Genomic DNA, 21,589 nt, shown 5'->3' on the forward strand with positions numbered 1-21,589 from the left:
AGGTTGGACAGAGCCTTGGGTGGCATGGTTTAGTGTGAGGTGTCCCTGTCCATGGCAGGGGGATTTGAACTAGGTAATCTTAAGCTCCTTTCAAACCTAACTATTCTATGATTCTCAATAGATAGAGACTCCTTTCCAGCCTCTTGTCTTTGTGGGATGTAATTTCCAAACCCCTTTTTCCATCCTCTCGAAATGATATCTTGTGCAACCTGAAATGAAGATTCTTGTATTAGGCAGTTTCAGACTCAGATGATGCTAGAGGTAATGTTTACAGCCCTAGAGCATTTGTAGAGAACACATTTGATAGCATGTCTGTGTACAGGGAGAATGGAAAAGAGAAGGAGAAAGGGAGGGGAGAGTGAAGAGAAATCAGTATTGAGTTCTCTGCTAACAGCATCTGTGGCAATGTAACACCTGATAATACAATATTTTGTAGGCTTACATGATTTATAACATCCGAAACAGATTCTGGAAGCAATTAAGCAACCAGTGCAAACCTTAGATGGGATGCTGCCTGCCTCCCACAGTTCGATAGCTCACTAAAATGCTTCATTCATTATTAGTTTTCGTCCTTGACTGCCTAAATCAGCATCATGAAATAGTCTAATTTCTAATAGCATAATAGGATAATAGTAGGAAAAGAAATCAGTAGCCAAAAGAACTGCTTTCAATAGATGGCAACTTGCTAAGAAGCACAGGTCATAATAAGCTTAATGGGCAACTCACATAAGATCATCAAACAAGTTAACAAGCCTAAAATTGCTTTAAATTACCATTTTTATGTATTTTAGCAAGCGATGCAGACTTCTGTTCTTAGTCTTCCTGTGTTTCCTTTTTCTACATCCATTTCCATAAATCATTATCACAATCTCAGTCTTGATCTAAATTTCATACAAGTCACTCCCTTCCATGCCTCTAGCTCACATAGACAGTAACTGCAGTCCTTTACTGCAACATTCAAGCCTGAGGCACAGGACTACATACATGCAGCTTACTGGTAATACCATTTCCTCTGCCTCCTAACAAATCCTCTAACAATGGGGAGTACACACTGAAAAGGAAAACTGGAGTCTATGCTTGAGACCTCTCCTGAGAGAGCTGAGATTTCTTATAAGGACAAGAATGGATAATTATTCTGATCGCTTCTGTCAAGATCTTCAGATGTATCATAAAGTTCATGAACAGATCAGCAGATTTCCTAAAAGATCAATGTGGACATCTGATCATTACCTCTTTCCTAGAGAGGAAAGCCTCCATTGTCTTTACTTGTCTATCTGACATAAATGTTTTACATAGAAACCAATTTTTATAATTTCTGAACTAGCAAACAACTCTTCTAAATAAAAACCAAACCACAGATGTGTCTGACTGATGTTAATGGTAGCTCAAGAGCTATGGTCATTCACCTAGCAGCCAGTTTCTGTTTATAGTTTACAAGCTAATAACAGGGGCTAACACAGTCTTAACAAAGATCAAGGCTCTTTTAAAAGTAATTTGTTACTTTACAATACTGCCACAGGTAAAATAATAAATTGTTCATGAATGAAGCTCTGCAGTCTGGTTGGATAACAAAATGGATTTTTACAGGAGTATGATTAACTGACTAAAAGGTGAAGTGCCAACAGATTAAATTTTTAAAATATTATGAAATAAATGTAAGACTAATAATACAACGTAGCATTACTGGACTTGCTACTGTTCTTGCCATACTCCTTAAGGACATTTAATAATTGCCTTTGCAGTTTTGTTATTCTTTTGCTCATTTATTATAACAAGTGTGTAACTGTGACTTTCGTGCCAGGTACTGCTGGTGGTAACAAAGGCTGGGTTCAAATATGTAGGTTTGGACCAAAATTAATAGAACCAGAAGCATAAGATCTATCAAAAAATCTGGTAAAATACATACCTCTCTTTTTGAAGCACTAAGAAAGCCATGAATCCTCTCCTTAAAAGCATTGCATCTGCAATTAAAGAAAACCAACTTTACTGAAAGGTGAGACTACAAGAACATTAATGCTGGATGACACAAAACCACATCCACCATATATCTATCTTACAAAGAAGATAATCACTCTGTTGATGTCTTGGGCTTAAAATCCCCTGTATCTGGTAGCCTGCCCAGTAGGCAGTTGTTTCCTGGAATATTCCTTACTTTTCTAACATATCACATTCCAGGTTGGACAGAGCCTTGGGCAATATGGTCCAGTGTGAGGTGTCCCTGCCCATGTCAGGGGGGTTGGAACTAGATGATCTTTTCCAACAGTAACTATTCTATGATTCTATGATTCAGAGCATATTAATTATGCTTTATGTCCCAGAGATTCAGTGTGCAACCAGCCGTATTCACTCTCTTGGGAAAATGCTGACTACCAGACACACCATCCTAGCAGCATCACCTCATGCAACTGCTGCATTTAGTCATGATGACAGCTCTATTTAACAACACAGGCACCAGCTCTTTGCACTATATTGTTGCCTCCACCTGAGCAACCCAGAGGTATGCCACCCAACTGAAACACAGGTGTTGGGAAAAAAAAGCCTGGTGTAGAAACACCTTTTATTTAACATTGTACTATGTAGGCTCACTTTCTTTTAAATAAAATATGAGGTTTAGGATTTTAACCATACTGCCATGCTCTGGGCAGGGCTTATACCCACATACAGTTTATACCCTTACACTGAATACGTACCAGCAGGGACTTCACTCCCTCATGCTAGATAAAAGTCGAGTAGTATTAATGAAACACACCAGCATCCACTGCTCTAGGTTGTATAGTTGAGTTTAAGGTTACAGTGAGGTCAGTTCTGTTGCTCACTAATTACACAAAATTTTCTTACTCCTACCTCCAAAGTATTAATGAATTAAACAAACAAAAAATAATCAAAATATTTGAACCAGTATAGCAAGTATCACTCATGCAGATTAGGGTTTTCCACGGTGTAATTCATTAAAAAGTAGAGAAATAGGCAGTAGAAGCTCTATTACATAGCATCCCGATCTTATAATGATATGTTGATCTATTCTGAAATATGTCAGATTTGCTCAACTAAAATTAATAACATTCATTTTCTCAGAACAAATGGCTCATCGAAGTCAAAATGAGCCACCTGTTAACACAAAGATTCATGTCTGATTCATTTTCATTCTAGTAGACTAATGCTTAGCATCTGAAAACAAATCTGTGAACCTATAAAAATATTAAGATAATGAAATATGAAAGTAAATGGATTAAAATTTGCTGTTTTCAAACAAATTCGCATGGTTACTCAGTTTACCTTCTTTTTTCACTAAGGAGCTTTCATACCCTTTTCTAGTTACTTCCTTTGCACTTAGATTCTATTTAGAATAATACATTTAAATTTACACGTTAAATCATATATTACACAATAGGGAATTACCTTCTGGGGTCTCAGTAATGGGAGTATCCACTCTCTAGACAGCCTTCTCTCACAGCTTGACACTCAATACTGTTGAAGTTCCATGCCTTTCAGCATTTTGTCCTCAGTTTCTTATATGTATTGGCAAGGATTTGTCTAGTATGCACCACCAAGTTACTTTTTTCAGTCATGTCCAACAATCTACTTTCCTAATACCCTGCATTTGAGATAGGAAAATACAGTTTTCACTATCTGTTCTTTACAAAACCACTATAGGTCAATGAACAATAAAGATAGTTGAACTCCTTTGTACTTCTCCACTAACAGTTCTACCCAGTGACATACAAAAAGAGACAAAGCTTTAGGCTACACGATAAAATGCTGTTCTCTACAGACACCAAGAAGTGCAGAGGAAGAACGGCATGCAGGGGAACTCAAATCATACCCACCCCTGGCCACTTGTAAGCCCATCTCAGGAGAGCTCAGTCCATCAAAGGCCCATGTACACAAACACAGAGATTTGATGGTAAGATGAGAAATCCAAGTTACAGACTCAGGTGAGCAGACATCTCCCAGGGCTGTCCCAGAAGAGTGTCAGCTCCAGTGTCCAGGTGTGAAACCCATCAAAATGAGTCAACAGAAGCAACTTTCAGGAGGGATACTGCCTAGCAGCTTAGGTCACAATATGGGATGCAGCTGAAGAGCATTTTGAGATTGCACATGATGCATTATGGGATGTTTAGGGATGGAATCTAAAGGAGGAAAAGGGAGAGATCAGCATGGTTTGGGGAGGAACAACCCTGGGAAAATAAAGGCATAAGGCAGTAACCAGGCTGGCAGAGTACAAACAGGGGGTGGTCAGTGAACTTACCTGTTCCAAGCATGCCTGGGTGACACATTCTGGAGAGAACTGAGTAAAAGCAAACGCCGGCCTCTGGAGTGGGAATGGGGATCAAAGTTTCATGTGCCCATGGTGGCAAGTACGTGCAGTGCCTGGGAGCAAGCCAGGTGTGTGTGTCTCCAAGGGTGAGGTAACAGGAGGACCTGGCTGCAGAAGAGATGAGGGGAGCCCTGCTGTCAAAGGGACCATAGAGTCTGTGGACTGAGGACAAGATCAGCTGGAGGGGTGTGCACCTATAGCAGCAACTGAAGTGGGGCTGCACACCTGGGGGTTTGTATGTCCAGGTGCCAACAGTTGAGGGGACTAGGACTCAGGGGCCACTATGGGACAATGGAATGTCTGAATCCAGTGGATACGTGGACTCATCATGTGCATATATTTCTGCAGTACACTTCTGTCCTGTTCAGACAGAAAGGGGAGTTGGATGGGGCCAGTGGTCATGATTGTGTGAGTACTGAGCGTGTCTGTCTGTGTTATATGTGTGGTTGTGTGTAACCAGTGTTACACACTAGTGTGTGTACAAACATGTTGTATAGTTGTGTTTGTGTGTGTGTCTACTGAGAATACATGCTCAGCTTCACTAACTGATGGGACCTGAAGACATGGAGTTGCAGCAGCCTTGTCTTCGTTGGGGGACTGAGTTTGGCACCTGCCTAGTGAAACTGCAAATTTTGCAGGAATATCTGCTTAGTAGCATTGCATCATAAGCCAAACCTATGCATTAATTTGTTTTAGTAGTATATATTATTCCCCCAGTAATTACAATGAATATTATGGAATAAATAAAACCCAATATCTGGTGCAAGATTTAAACTAACATTTTGCTAAGTATTTAATAAGTTTGGGGTGGGGGGGAGGGTGTTTTGCTTTTCTAGCAATAAAAAAATAAAGGATAATTTCAGCTTCTAAAGATTCTTACTGTTACTTACCCAACACCAGAAGGTCTCAGCCCACACTGCTTTGGTGAGTGTACCAAAGGTTAAATGAAACAGGGCGCTGCTAAACAGATTATTTTTGATTATTTATTTCTTCAGTTGGACCAGGGAACCAGTGGAGGGTGGTGAAAACTAAGGTTTTAGTTGTCAGTGGTGATGGAAATAGAAGAGCTAAATAAGGACATCAGTGTTTAAGCCTGTGTTCAGAATTAACATACAACAGATACAGAACATACTAAATGGCACAAAAAAAATCTATTAGAATTGTCTCTTTGTCAGTTTTTTTAATAAACAAGTCCCCTGAAAATATCACATTAGCAATGCTGACACTGTCATTTACCCTTCATTAAGAAAGCAGTGATAGGAATCCTGTAATTGTAAAAGCTTTCTAGATCAAACAAAAATCATTAACATACTCTCATTTTTAGTTTCTTCTCCCACGGTCTTAGTGCCAGCTTACAGTTGTTTAATGTGGATCACAGAAGGAGTCGTATGAATGTGATACAAGTAGAAGTGTGATAAATTTCTTCTTTTTGATGTTGCTTTTTTCCAAGAAAAACTAAGGTTTTAAGGATGCAGCAGCATTCAGAAGATGAGCAAAGGGCTATGTTGAAGAAATTAAAATACCTGCTGACTGAAATTTAGTTAGCAGAAAGAAGAATAGATTTTTATTCAGTTTAGTGAAACTGAATCAGAAAATCAGCTGTGTCAGGTCTACCCTCAGTTTAGCAAAACCGTGTACAGAAAGGTTGTTTATCAATACATTTTCATTCCACTGAATCACTGCTGCCCAAAGGTATAACAACTCAGTGCATACAGTGAAGCAGTCGAGGAATTTAATTTAAATGCATTAATAAAATTCCATCCACATTGGCATGGCTATTGCTGAAAGCTGATGCAGCCAAATTTCCAAGAATTTAATGTTCATTTTCATAGTGATCTTCAAAATTAGAAGTGGTTTCTTCATCTTCTGACATGACTCTCATAAAATTAATTTTCTCATCCTTTTAGGCATTTTTCTGTCTCTTCTGTAGAGCTTCAGATGTTCAAAGCAAACAGATATTAGTCTATAAAACCAAGCCTTTAATTTTTGTTTTGCTTACAGCTTATTTAAACAAAAGTATCAGAAACAAAGATATCTGTGAAGTTTTCAGTGCTTCTGCTCCTTTAGCTAAAGTTTGCAAAACTGCCAACTACATCCTTTGAGACTGACAAATATCTAACTATAACCAGTGTACTTGATTTGAAATACAGACCTTTTCTTGTTATTGCCCATCATTTTTTCTTCCATCTGCTGTAGATACAGAGAATGGACTGTGCTTTTTTTCTGCAGACACTTCATATTTAAATGATACCCAGCAACTTGTGAAAGCCCTACTCTTGGCAAAACTGTGTATTTCACACGAGTTACTATACATTTTCTTGAGCACAAAGGTTCAAAATACTATTGCTATACTTCTACAGTAATATGGTAACTTCTAGGACCTGTGGTGATGTAGGAATACATTTCAGTTTACTAGGGGCTTGACAAACATAGAATTGCTCCTGTCTCAAGCAAGTTTGTGATATAAATGGAAGATACAACAAATGGATACAATAAGTATAGGGTATAGAAGTATAAGGTTATATAATACTAGTAAGTATAATAGTGTCTCCACTGCTGCCAAGTTTTGAAGCCACCATAGCAAATGAGAATTTTAAGGAAAAACATTAAAGAGAACACTTGGGGGATTTTTCTGGGAACTACACACTAGAGAAACCACAAATATTCTTGTTTAAAACCTAGTAAAAAACCCTGTGCTCTTTAATGTTTTTATAAGTTATCTGGATGCAGCATTTGAACGTACGCTAATTTTGCCAGTGGTACTAAACTAGGAGGAGCTGTGGACTCCCTCAGGGGCAGAGAGACCTTACAGGAAGATCTGGATAGACTAGAGATCTGGGCAATCGGCAATCATATGAAATTTAGCAAGAGCAAGTGCTGGATTCTACCTGGGATGGGGTAATCCTGGTTATACGTACAATCTGTGGGATGAGAGGCTGGAGGGAAGCCCTGCAGAGAGAGATCTGGCTATTTGGATTGATGAGTCAACCCAAGTTGAACATGATCAACAGTATGCCCTGGAAGCAAAAAGGGCCAACTGTGTCCTGAGGTGCTTTAAGCACAGCATACCCAGTTGATCAAGGGAAGAGACTGTCCCACTCTACACTGCACTGGTGTGGTCCTACCTCAAGTACTCAGTTTTGGGAGGCTCAATATAAGAAGGACATCAAGTTAGTAGAGTACGTGCAGAGAAAGGTGACCAGCACGGTGAAAGGATTCAAGGGCAAGGCTTGCGAGGAGTGGCCAAGGCCATGAGGTTTATTCAGCTTGGAGAAGACAGGGACAAAGGGGTGACCTCATCACAGACTACGGCTTCCTCAGAGGTGGGCAGTAGATGGGGAGGAGCTGATCTCCTTTCTCTGTGAGATCAGTGATAGGACACAGGAAAGGGAAAGAAGCAGCATCAAGGAAAGTTCAGATTGGACATTAGGAAAAGGTTTTTTACGGAGAGGATGATTGGTCACTGGAACAGGCTCTTCAGGGAAGTGGTCACAGCACCAAGCCTGTTAAAGTTCAAGAAGTATCTGGACAATACTCTTGGTCATAGAATCATAGAATAGTTAGGGTTGGAAAGGACCTTAAGATCATCTAGTTCCAACCCCCCCTGCCATAGGCAGGGACACCTCACACTAAACCATGCCACCCAAGGCTTCATCCAACCTGGCCTTGAACACTGCCAGGGATGGAACTTTCACAACCTCCCTCGGCAACCCATTCCAGTGCCTCACCACCCTAACAGTAAATAATTTCTTCCTTATATCCAATCCAAACTTCCCCTGTGTAAGTTTCAACCCGTTACCCCTTGTCCTATCACTACAGTCCCTAATGAAGAGTCCCTCTCCAGCATCCCTGTAGGCCCCCTTCAGATACTGGAGGGCTGCTATGAGGTCATATTATTTAGTTTTAGGTAGTCCTCTGAGGATCAGGGAGTTGGACTTGAGAATCCTCATAGTTCCCTTCCTACTAGAGATATTCAATGATTCTGTGATCCTAAATGGGAAAACAGCTGCAGTATTGGCTGACTGAAAGTGACAATGGTTTCTATTAATGAAAGCTGAAGAATGGGATAAAATCAATGGTAGCTTTGAAAGTAAAACCAAATATCTTGTTTTGGTGTAGGAGAATAGAGAGGGTTTCTGGCTACAAAGCAATGTAACATGGGCAGGGGTTTAATTTTTACAGCAGCACCCAATAGATGCAACCAGTATTTATAAAAATAAATAGATTAATATTAGTCAATGTCAGAAAAAAAAGATGCTGTAATAAATGTGGCATGAAATCATGCAATTTCTGATAAACATCTGATAACATTAGAGAATGAAATGTTTCTTTGTTCATTTGAAGATTTATCAACAAAAAATGAAAACACAGAGACAACTTGATAATAATGAAGGACTCATCCGTCAGACTAGCTTCAAGATGCTGACTACACTCTTATTTGGCAGAGAATTCAGTTTCCTTCAAATCACCAACAAGCATACCTAACAAAACCTTTTTTTTTTTACTTTTTGTTTCCATTTTGTTTTGTTTTGTTTTCTATGTTACAGCATCCAGCACCCCGCAAAAAATTAGTAGACAAATATGTAGGAAAAAGAGATTAAAAGGTCATTTTGCCTCATCTATTTATTCTCCATTTATTTGTGACTCACACATGAGCAATAACTTTTGCTAAACAGAAGAATGAGTGATACTGTTTTCCCATATAGAAGTTACCTGAACATTAGCAAAATCTCTTCTTAACCCCACCAGATGTATATCTTCCAAACTGGAAGGATATGCTTGTCCGGCTCTTTGATTCAAAGTAATTAACACCAGACTTCCTGAATGAGAACATATCCTGTGGAAACAAGAGGGTGGATCTACAAATATCTTACTTAAGATATTTGACCTTCTTGCTTTCTGTAAGTTCATCTTGCAGAAAAATTCTGAGAGTATTTCTATGGTTTTTCTCCTAAAATTCAGCAAAAGACACCTTTAGAGCGGCTCTTGAAATGAGAATCCAGCGTTCTCCAGCATGACATGTGCCAGTAAAATGACAGTATCTTGTTCTGCATATTTTCCATCAGTCAATGTAAATTAGTTTTCCTTTAGCTACCTTTTTAGAATTTGGATTCCATAAAGTATCTGACCAGTGTTTTTCACAAAGACAAAATGAAGGCATGATAGATTTGCATTAATTATATATGAAAAACATGACAGACCTATTTTCATTGAAAATTGTGGATTTCTTCTGCTGGGTCACAAATTACTCTTTTACTTCTGTTTTTCTGAAACTGATTCAGTTTCAGAAAGTTACTGGATAGAAATATCAGAAAAATCATAGAATCATAGTCTAATCTAGTGCATGGTCTAAGAAATAGCTGGACAGAAAAGCAACGTAGTTTATTTGAGTGTTATTAGAAAGGAATTTTAGGAAGATACATCTTTCTCTGCAGATTTCTACTTACTGTGTGTGTTGCTTCACCTGCAGTTTCTGTGATGCAAGTCAATTTGTGTTCAGTATCTCCAAATGATGCAGAGGGAAAATTAGGTATCCTAGACTAGTGTCCATAAAAACAGTAGACTCAGCAAGGAGAAGCCTTCAGTAAGCCTGAAGCTAAAGGATATACTCTAGATCTTTCCCCTTCTCCAGAATTAGTACTAAGAGAAGTCAAAGAATCATAGGATAATCATGATGGAAGGGATCACATCTGCCTTTCCAATGAGGGAGAAAAAGTGTTACATTTTCAAATCAGGAGGAGCTGAGCACTTGGACACCAATCCGATTCGAATGGCCAGGGTCCCACATCAGAATCAGCTCTCAGATTTTATACTTGCACAATATATCACTGGCATTCAAAAGCTATCTTGTTACTCAGCAAATGCAAACACAACGGGAACTGCCTTCAGCTATCCAAGAGCCATGTGACCTTGTGAAACAGGCAGAGAGATTTGCTACCAAACCCTACCTTGCAGCAGGGCTGATTGGGTTTCGTGGTAGTTACACAGTCTCCTGGCTTTGCTTCCTTTGGAACAGGAGCAGAGTGAGCTTGTGTCTCTTGAAGCAGCATTAGTAAATATGCCCTACAAAATAAAAGCAACAGCTGAGTTCCTTCAGCAGCCCTGAAAACCACTGTATTTTGTAGAGTTCCCTGAGGTAGGTTTTTTGGTGCTCCAGGATTTTTTTAGCACCTGAGGGAGATTTCTATGATGTCAGGATTAGGCACATACATAAATCAAGTTTTGGAACCTCGAGTTCTTTTCTAGAAGTGAGCCTGGAAGTAGTCCCATTTACTGTAATGAAGCATATACTGAATGAAGTACTGGGTGGACACGTTTAGAGATATCAGCCAACCTACACACTGAAGGAAGATGGAAAATATGAAAAAAAACCTATTTAAACAGCTCGTTAAACACTGTATCATCTAATATATATTCATAAAGGAAGAAGGGAGGATAAATTTGGACTAGCTCTCTTGATCTGATGTTTCCTGATTTCTCAGTATAATAAAGAACAAGTGGAATTTTAGAAGACACTGTGGGAAAGGAGAACTTGCAGTTGAGAAGCTGTACTATGTGAGGGAAGACACTTCAATGAAATACAAGAAAAGTACATCACAGGTGTAATAAGTAACAGACAAGTTGTTTAAAGCAGGAAATATTGAGAAAGGAAAGTATCAACAGTTGATTAAAAATGGAAAGTGTGTCTTCTTACTGTTCTTCATTTCAGTTGATAATGAAACTACGTGTTTTATATGTAAACTTTTACTATATTTTGGGCTTACATGTTTTATTATTTCAATAGCTTTCTGAAGAAAATAATAATGGTGACAGTACTCTATGAAAAATATTTCCACAGCAACACAATCATTATATCAAAGGGCAAGTCTATAGTTTTAAATGCATATATAGAATACAAAACTAAAATTGTAATCCAAAAATAATAACAAAATTAGCATTAAAAAGATATTTAGTGATCAAATCTTCATGTAATTTCTCAGCAATTTTTGATGACTGAAATTTAAACTTCCAGATGATTATGCAGGTTCTCTTTACTAACACAACATACTTTCACAGACATCAAACTGAAAACTCAGTAATCAGCAGTGTTCTTTACTATTTTATGCTATCTACAAAAGGAATAGATTCAGATTAGCAAACTAACAATGTCTGCTTTGCAAAACTTTACTGACACCTCGCCCGTTTACCCATCACAAAGATTTTGCAAGAGCAGCATATCAAATCAGAGAGAGGATTTAATCATTAAAAAGTTAATTTCTACTGCTTACTGTTTATAGAAGGGGTTAAAGCTGTTTAAGGAAAATCCAAATCTGCTGGGTGCTTCTGCCCTAATACCTTCTCCTAAACAAGAAGTTAAGCTTTAATAATTCAGATATCACCCTGTTCAACAACAATTTGATTTGCTTGCAATACATGAAGATTGTCAAAATCATGTATACATAGATCCAGTAATATTTAAGTATCAGAATGGCATACTTGTAGAGAACTTTTTACAGAATGCCAAGAAATCTGAACTTGTTGTTAAAGACAAAAAAATGTATTAACAGAATTAAACTATGGAAACCTCTGATCTTTATTTCACTTCTGATCTTAGTCCAGAATCTTGATATAAATGTGTGAAACAATTAATTTCACCTGGACTATCTTTGAAACAGCATGCCATCATCTATTCGATATCATTTAGAAAAGTTATTTATTCAAAGCATCTAATATATTTGATGATGATAATTTAATAATTCAATAATAGCAACAACAAACTCTTTCATATATGCTTCTAAAGGCATTCTTTCAGACTAATATTTGGATACTTTTGGCAGTAGTTAAAGGACTGTTTTGAAAACAGGTCCAGTTCTGGGGTTTTTTAGTGTTTATATAATAAACTTCTGTTTTAAGGCTATACATTTCTATTGGTTTGGAATTTCTAACAACTAAACTTGTCCGCACAGTTGCAATGTAACATGGGTTATAAATAAAAAGAAAGAAGTCAGAAATGAGTTATAATTCCTATTATAAATGTTCATCTTATTGTGAGATCCTAAATGAAACAAAAAGGAAGAGAAAGCTGTTACAAAAATGTGCAAGCTTGTGTGCATGGTGACAAACTTAGCAGTTAGCAAAACATTTTCAAAGCATCATGATGTGCCCTTCTTAAATATTTGATGATTTTCCAGCATTTTCTAGGACACTGTGAAAAGAATCCCCTTAAAAGTGCAATGGTGTTATGTCACATCAAAATGAAATGCTGTGGAGTGTTAGTGGTTGCTTATAAATTATCAAACTGTGCAATGCAAGTTCTTTAATGTAATAGGAGCGGTATAAGTGGATTGTTAGGTGTAAGTTTTTTCTATTCAAATAAATACTTCTCAATGAAATCACTTAACAAAAGGCTATCTGAAATATGAGTAGACAGAGTACAGCATAATGCTGTTGTGTTTAGATGCATTTTCAAGGCAAAAATATATTGTCAATTAGATCAATAGTGAAGAAAATCTGTTACCCAGAAAGCCATACTTTTTTTTCAGACAAAAAGGGGGCGGGGGGGGTGCTCATTTTATTTTAGTTACCTGTTCCAAAATTAGTGAAACATTTATTTAAGCTGGTCCTGCTAGCTGGCATGTACCATAAGGCACAAAAATTACAGACATGTCCCTCTGCAGTTTCAAGATAGTGATCTGTGTCTTATAATATTCCAGTGATATAAAACTTGGAAACGCACACAGAAATGGCTCAAATAGGACTGAACTTCCAGTCATTTTTGCAGTCTGAGTAACAAGAAAGCACAGCTGCTGGATAGGGGCTTAAACTGTTATAAACTGTAACCTCTTTCTAAATCAGAGAGATTGCTATCAAGCAGAAGGTGATTCCACAGGTTAAAACAGCTTTAAGGAATTTCATCCTCAATTCACTTGTTCTGACAAGTTTCTTACACTTTCATATCTACCAGCTGCTGAATGCTGAAATTCCTGAGGGCTAGTAAAACTCTCCTGCAAGTAGAAAGAATGGTTCAAACTAGGTTTGGGTTTTGGTTGGGTTTTTTTTTCAGTATGTGTTTTCTAATAAGATGAAGGTCATGCTGAACGAACAATCTCATTCAATTCTTTTTGAAAAGAGGAAATTAAACCATATATAACTCATTGGAGCTTTGTGGGATATTGCTTCAGTAATGTGAAAGAGAAAGTTAAATGGTCCAGTAAAATACCCAGGTTAGGTGGTATGGGATTCTTTTTTCCTCCCCCCAAAAAAGTATTGCAATAACATTCAGGGTAGCAGCCACCTACACTGGGACTTGCATATAAAGAACAACCACAAAGATACAAATGAGCTTTGGCACAGTTTTCTCAAAAGAGTATTCACCAGACTGCTCTTTTTTAGGTCTTGACACACTAAAGTTTAAAGCCCCTTTCACAGCGCTAGGGCTGACAATTCCTTGTTTCCATCTGACACCACTGGAAATTGCAAAACACAGTCTTCATCATTGCCCTTCACAGAGCAAAGACCACAAAATCTCACAGCACTGTGCTGTACTAGGTTTGACTACCCACAGGAAAAAATAAAGAGAAAGATAACAAAACCCAGGAGTGATAGGGTGCTTCTTCAGAGCAAATAATAGCTACACCAATCAGCCTTGCAGGCTGTATAAGGACACCAAAACTCTGCACCTTCTACATTAGGGTAAGTATACAAATCTAGATAAAACACCTACATGCTTTCCCTTACCTCAGCTTCCTTAGCAGTTTGAAACACTACTTTGATCTCAGATTAGAGTCCCCTAGGGCGTTTCTGATCTCTGCCCCTGTAGCTCATGATTCCTGATCTGATCTGTCTCACTTGTATATCCAGTTTTCTGTTTCAGGTACTTTCTTCTTCCTTCTCTTAAACATACCTTGGGTCAGTGGAAGACTACTTCACACTGTCTTAATCTATTTCCAGAAATTATAGATGTTAGTTATCTTCTTCTGTAGCTAGATCTTAAAAACTAGAAACCATCTCCAAAAGTCAAGAGCATTATGCAGGCAGGGCCTTCTGAAGACAGTGGCACACTTTCCAACAGTGAAAAGTCAAAAAGAAAACAAATAGACCCCAGCCAAAACAATTTTGGTTTGTGTCCAACTTGGGAGCCTTCTGTTACCTACTCAGTGTGTAGGGTGATTACTTAGGCATGGGCAGACATTTGAGTTCTGAAATACACATCTTAAGTTTGAGTGATTTGGAAGAGTTCAGTTTCTTGGTGAAAAGCTGAAAATTTCTAGGCAAAGCAAAATATATTTTGTGGGGTTTTTTTTAGACAAAAGTAGATTTCTACCAAAATCCATGTTCAATAAAATGCCCTAATAATGGAAAGATTAGTTACATATGCTTTGACAGAAAAGCATACATTATTTTTTTAAATATAGGCAATTATATTATATTAAGAAACTGGATTATACTTGGTGTGAAGCAGGGCAACATAACTTTTTGAGAAAGCTTGAGGGGCAGTAATAAGGAAAGTGGGGAAAACTGAGTAACAACGAGTCAAAGTAATACCACTCGCAGAGTAGTGGGACTAGGAAACCTGAGGAGGTGTAAGACTTATTATTAAACATCTGGGATTAAAATTTTGAAGAGCATTCAAAATAAGAATGATAAGGTTACTCCTGACACTGTAAAATATGGTGAGTTGACAATGCCACTCGTGGAAGAATTTAAAAGGTGAAAATAGTGTGTTTTGAAAAAAACATCAATAGTATTTTGTATGGATTTATATAAGGCCAGGAGACAACTGCAATTATAATTGTGTGTAAGGATCAGAATAAGAGGCAGTTAGACAGGTAAATTTAGACACTGGAAATCAACTACCGAAAAAGTCGCTAAATTTTCTATAAAGCTTGTATACCTCGCTCCAGATAAAGAAAAAACACCTTACCTAAAAATATGTATGAATCCAAGAACTGTAGTATTGCCAACAACTGCAGAAAAAAAATAAGTGAAAGGGGCTTAGAAAGAAACATAAGCATCTCACTTGGTTTACTTTACTTTACTTTAAAATTGAGTGTGCAGGCATTAAACAAGGGAAAAATAAGCATTATCACTGACAACAGAGATGACAGAACAGTAAAAAGGAATAAAAGAATGTGTTCATACTGAACTAGGAAAGAAAAATAGAGAGAGGAAATTTGACAAAGTCAAAATACAGAGAAGTTTCATTTTTTGATTGATCTGATTTTTTTTTAAATCCAAGAGAAACTGTTTTGTTTTCAAACATTTACCCCCTCTTATCTCAAATCCTTAAACCCCTTTAGTGATGTTTTTCCTGATTTTTCCTTAGATGAGGTCTATTATGTAATGAAAAACACTGTTAACACAGATATCTAAGTTCTCAACCTGTAGAATTTCTACCACATTTCTGTTCTCTCATCCTATGCATTAGACTTAGGTGCCTCCCAGTTTTCTTGATCAGGTCAAAACAGGTACAATGCACCCTTTCTCTGGTGAGCTAGATCAGTTAACATATAAACTGGCATAATTACCTCAATAATCAATAAAATGTTTGATGATGTTGCTGATAATGAAGTATAAAGAATTTCTTTCCAAATTCCTTCTCTCATGTCATATTGTACTTAGATTTTACATTTTCTTTAAGTTATGCAAGGATTTTGTCCTTTCCATTTCTCTACATATACACATTTCAGAAAGCCAGTTAATGGTATTGACTAGATATGTGCAATACCTTGTTTATTAAATTTTTAAAATGCATTTTTTGTTTACATTCACTTCACAGATATGTAAACTTGCATTTATACTAGCTGATGGATGCAGTTGTTAGCAGTAGGTGCTCCCATGCTAGGGCTGAGGATGAGATACCCTTTGGAGTTGATGGGATAAGAATTCTTACTAGCACAGCAGAAAATAATTCAAAGGCAGAGGTAGAAAAATGCTTTCAAAGCAGTTTGCAAAATGCAGTGGCAGACATGGATCTAATGGTATCTAAGGTAAACAAGAACACAGAAGAGGCATATGCATAGGAATGCAGACACAGGACTATTGGCTAAGAGAAATATTTTAATGTCCTTTGATCAAAATGAAGGAGAAAACCAATTAAATAAATTTTGAATTTAAAATGCTAATAAAGTGTCCTGGGTTCAGCAGCAGCAGTCATTTTTTCTTCTTCTCAGTAGCTGGTGCAGTGCTGTGTTTTTGACTTTCAGTCTGGGAACAGCACTGATAACACTGATGTTCTTAGTTGTTGCTCAGTAATGTTTACTCTGACCAAGGATTTTCTGAGTCTCATGCTCTGCCAGGGAGGAGGGGAAGCCGGGAGGAAGCAGAGACAGGACACCTGACCCAAACTGACCAAAGAAATGTTCCATACCATAGCACATCATGCCCAGGATGTAACTGGGAGTTACCCGGAAGGGCTAGCTCTCTGCAGGGTTGGACTAGGTATCGGTTGGTGCTCAGTCAGGTGGGGTGTGGGTGGTGATATTGTATTCCCTTCCCTTGTTGTTTTCCTTATCGTTATTATTATTGGTGGTGGCAGTAGTAATTTGTGTTATACCTTAGTTACTAAACTGCTCTTATCTCAACCGATGGGAGTTGCATTCTTTTGATTCTCCTCCCCATCCCTCCGGGAGCAGGGGGAGGGCAAGAATGGGGGGGGTGGGGGGGGGGGGAGAGAGAAACTGCATGGATGACTTGCTGATAGGGTTTAAACCACAACATAAAGCTAAAGTGTAATGAAGATGTGTGGTGACAATTCTCTATGTTACAAAATGGATTACCTTGCTATGCATAATCACAGGCAACTGTTCATTACTTTGCCAGTCTGCACTCTTAATCTGGTTGAAACAGTCTGAGATTTTGCATTTATACCCTGGAGAGCTAATTTTCTCTCCAGGACGCCCCAAAAGTTTTGGCAGTTGCTAGTGCTTTTCCTACCCCTCCAGGAAATGAATGAGTTGGTGAGAACTGATAAGAGGAATCCTTGAAGACTGACTGGGCTGAAAGCTAGTTGTTTTCCTGGATGGACAGGAAGATGAACCAGCCTACAGCATCAATGCCTTTCCCACAGCTGTCTTATTAGACCTCAGCAGCTCAATCTTTTTGGAAAAGCATTCAGCTCCCTTTCTGACTTCACATCCAGGCCAGAACTAGCACACCTTTAAAGTGACAAAATGTCCCTAAATGCAACAGTCATTTCTCTTCAAGTCTTTCCCCAATTCTCTGCAGCCATTTTTTTCTCTACTGACAAGAAAGCAAAATCGTATGGAAGTTGTTTTAGTCATTCACCTTGCTCATGGGAGACAGATTTGGCAGCTGAGATTCACAAGGCTTCCAAAAAAAAAACCCCTTATCTGTTAAGCCATTATAATCCATGTACAGTTACCTAAAGTTTAATTAATTTCTCATTGCTACATTAGGAAAAATATCATTTACACAGCAATGCCAACAATAAGTATTAGACTATTTGCATACGAACTACTTGAAAACTGACATCATAAAAGAAGAAATTTACACAACCTTAAAAGGCTTACATTTGAAAACAGAATTGTTAACTAAATGCAAAAAAGTAAATTAAAAATTAAAGAAAAATTAGACTGTGCATTTGCAAGAGAAGTTTTAGACTTCATTCCTAGAAATTCTTTTCAAAAACAACATGTCTAAAATGGTCCGTAAAAGCTTAACTAAGACTTTTCTTTCTTCTTAAGAAGAGAGACAAGGCTTGAATGGCCTTCACTAGCCAGGTGTTACCTCTCAGGTCATAAAGAAATAATCTCAGTGGCTTTTAACAAGCCCTCTTGCCAATTTAAAAAATTGATTAAATGACAATTTACCTTTATTCTTTACCTGTAAACAACAATTCAAATGCCAACCAAATACTTTACCTGAAACAAAATTGGTAAAAAAGTAACAATTAAACAGAAATTTCTTACACAGTATACAGTTAAACAGATTATTAAAGTAAAACAGAATTATAAAATGCATTTCCAAATCTGCTCAGTGGAGACTTCACAAAACCTGTAGCCTACGAGAGATATTCCTTATATTAATGCCACCCTGGAACCATCAAACTAGTAAACTTTTTTGTCTACCTCTTTACAAACTAGGTTCATTAAACCACAGAAACCCATGAACTCTCAACTCTTGCAAAATTTGTAGAATTTCCCCAGGAACCGTTTTATGTTTGTAAGGCCATTATTACACAAGCAAGGTCACAGTAATATGCTCTTCAAACTTAGACCTTTGTTGTACTCCTGCTTAACATTACTGAAGTTCCAGTGGCATTGGGGATAATCCTCAATATTATTATTGTATTATGCTGAAAATTGTGTAATCAGTGTGGTGTTTTAAAATCAGTTTTAGAAATGTGTGAGTTCTAAATTATGTTATCTAATTAAATGCCTAAAACCCCTAAAGTATAAGTCTTATGGACAAGTGAATACTTTAGAAGTCATAATTTTCGAGATAAAAATTCTACAGCAGACAAAATTGGAAAGAATAACTCCTGCACACTAATTAATGAAAACAATGAAATGAATGATACTATCAACTTCAGTGAAGACATAAATGATACCCAAAAGCATAATTGTGAGTAAATACCAGCCACCCTTTTAAAATAAATATTCACTTAACATCCTAAATCTGTAGTACATAAGTCAGTTAAAAGGGGGAAAAGCCTGAAAGAAATTATTGAGCAAAACCAGAAGGATGTAAGACACTTTAGCTTGAAAAATCACAAATCAGAATTTGGCAGACAGATGAAATTTATGATTGAGTACTCCAGGTGCCGAAACTGGACAAATTTTTTAAAACCAACCAAACAAAAAAAATCAAGGAAATTTACACAGTTCTGATTTCAGGGTGAACAGCTGATTATTAGTTCCACCACAATGAAACACTGCAAGATACAAGCATAAATTTTAAATTCATAAATAGAAAAGAATTCTGTTTACCAGAAGCACCATAGCAAACCTTGTTCTCACACCTACTTTTATGTTGATTTTATGAGGTTTATTTGGGAATAAGAAGAAAGTTGCTTTCTTTTCTGTTTAATGAAAATGTTGCAGCCTTCATTTAAGTAACTTAACAAAGACTCATGAAAATATTTCTAACTGTTCTCTTATCTTATAAAGAAAATTTGTACTCTATATCTTTTTCAGATTCACATAATTGAAGTAGCCATTGCTTGTGAACAAATGCATTTGAAAACATTCCTGAAATCAGAAAATTAAAGGCATGAGCAGACAAACAAGTTATTCCAAGGTACATCAATGTTTAAATCTTTGCCACATCAGTTTCTCTTCAGGAACTACCCGTACGCAATATTCTTACCTTGAGACACACGGTGGTGAATGCTAAGGAGGTTATTCCTGTCTCTCCAGAGTGAAAGTATTCACAGAGTGAGAATATTCAGCCTCTTTCTGTGGAAAGACCCTTTTACAAATTAGTACATAACTTCACCTGGTGAAAAAAAAAAAAGAATAAAAAATAAAAGTCCACCCATATTCTTCAATTCAAGTATCAATTACACTTTTCACAGCAGAAAAGAAAGCTAATGTAGAAAAAAAATTGAGGATGAATTAGTGTCTGTCTTCTCAGAGAATGTTACCTTGACCTTTTTGTCATTGCAGAAATGACTGGGACACAAATCAAACTGCCGTGATCAGCAACAAATACTTGAAATTATTAATTTCCTTCAGAAATATTTAGTTACAAAAATGAACTAAATAATGAAGTCCTGGTGGATAGGAGGATGACCATGAGCCAGGAATGTGCCCTTGTGGCCAAGAAGGCAAATGGCATCCCAGGATGCATTAGAAAGGGTGTGGTTAGTAGGGCAAGAGAGGTTCTCCTCCCCCTCTACTCTGCCTTGGTGAGGCCGCATCAGGAATATTGCATCCAGTTCTGGGCCCCTCAGTTCAAGAAGGACAGGGAATTGCTTGAAAGAATCCAGTGCAGAGCCACAAAGATGATGAAGGGAGTGGAACACCTCCCTTATGAGGAGAGGCTGAGGGAGCTGGGTCTCTTTAGCTTGGAGACTGAGGGGTGACCTCATCAGTGTTTACAAATATGTAAAGGGTGGGTGTCAGGATGATGGAGCTAGGCTTTTTTCAGTGATATCCAGTGGTAGGACAAGGGACAATGGGTGTAAACTGGAACATAGGAGGTTCCACGTTAACATCAGGAAGAACTTCTTTACTGTAAGAGTGACAGAGCACTGGGACAGGTTGCCCAGGGAGGTTGTGGAGTCTCCTACGTTGGAGATATTCAAGGCCCGCCTGGACAAGTTCCTGTGTGATGTACTCTAGGTTACCCTGCTCTTGCAGGGGGGTTGGACTAGATGATCTTTTGAGGTCACTTCCAACCCTTGGGATTCTGTGATTCTGTGATTACATCATTCAGTCCTAAAGACATCAAAACTAGTCACCCCATTGCAGGTATAATAACTGACATTTATCCAGAGTATAATTGATAAAGGCATTCATTTTTTACAATAAAAACTCCAAGAGTTGTAAGATTTTTAAGTAACTCATTACATTATCTTTTAAAAACATGAGATTAATTCTTACTTAGAAAATATGTTGAGTTTCAGTCATAAGCATAGCAGGAACCAGTCTCTCCTACATGAGGATTACTTGATGTAATTTTAAATAATGTGAACAGATTGAACTTCTCAGTATAAAGCAGTTTTCTGATATCACAATGTGTTTTGTTGCTATACCTTTCTCTATTGTTTACAGTACTTTACAATGATTTTTTAAAATATTTAACAAAACTGAATATGGTATTCCATTACTGGACACAACTGTGTTGTAAACACAATTCCTTCTTCAACTCATTACTGCTTTATCTATATAATCTCTAAATCCAGATATAGATTGTTTTTTTCCATAATATCCACGCTGGCAACCCTTTCCAGAATGTTTGTCGAGCCTTTTTTACATATGGCAAAAGAAAATTTGGAGAATTGAGAAAAGGAAGAAGTGGAAATTCAGAAATTCTGGAGAAGCAATCCATGTCTGTGTGACTGGTCATGAGAAATAGAAGTACTTCTTAAGAAAAAAATGAGCAACTGTTCAGGCTGGCAGCATAAACCAATCAGAGTGAAGAATCAGCTAAATGAAACAACCGTGACTAGTGAGGGTAGTGAGGGTAGACCATGCAGAGCTCTGGCTAGCATTTGAGCCTTCTGCATCATACTGATAGCTATCTATCAATATGCTATAGGAAAAGAAAGCTACAGAGAGGAAATACAAATATGATCAAAGCAGCTAGGAAAATATTCCTTATATG

The 21,589-nt window shown here is 37.5% G+C and overlaps 2 long non-coding RNA genes across 3 annotated transcripts; both read right to left on the reverse strand.

The window, feature by feature from the left end:
• Positions 1-28: 28 nt before the first annotated feature.
• LOC115946312 (uncharacterized) lies at positions 29-4,959 on the reverse strand. 2 transcript variants are annotated; one of them, XR_004080413.2, is made up of 5 exons: positions 4,250-4,959; positions 3,828-4,130; positions 3,400-3,595; positions 1,907-1,961; positions 29-209 (listed from the first exon to the last, which is right to left on the reverse strand). It is a non-coding gene; the product is annotated as an uncharacterized lncRNA (long non-coding RNA). The 2 variants fall into 2 exon arrangements; XR_004549624.1 differs by lacking the exon at positions 3,828-4,130.
• Positions 4,960-8,943: 3,984 nt separating this feature from the next.
• LOC115946313 (uncharacterized) lies at positions 8,944-19,746 on the reverse strand. The gene is made up of 4 exons (XR_004080414.2): positions 19,628-19,746; positions 15,222-15,264; positions 10,267-10,381; positions 8,944-9,155 (listed from the first exon to the last, which is right to left on the reverse strand). It is a non-coding gene; the product is annotated as an uncharacterized lncRNA (long non-coding RNA).
• Positions 19,747-21,589: the final 1,843 nt, after the last annotated feature.

Source organism: Melopsittacus undulatus, chromosome 5 (genome assembly GCF_012275295.1).
Source record: "Melopsittacus undulatus isolate bMelUnd1 chromosome 5, bMelUnd1.mat.Z, whole genome shotgun sequence".
Classification (NCBI taxonomy): Eukaryota; Metazoa; Chordata; class Aves; order Psittaciformes; family Psittaculidae; genus Melopsittacus; species Melopsittacus undulatus.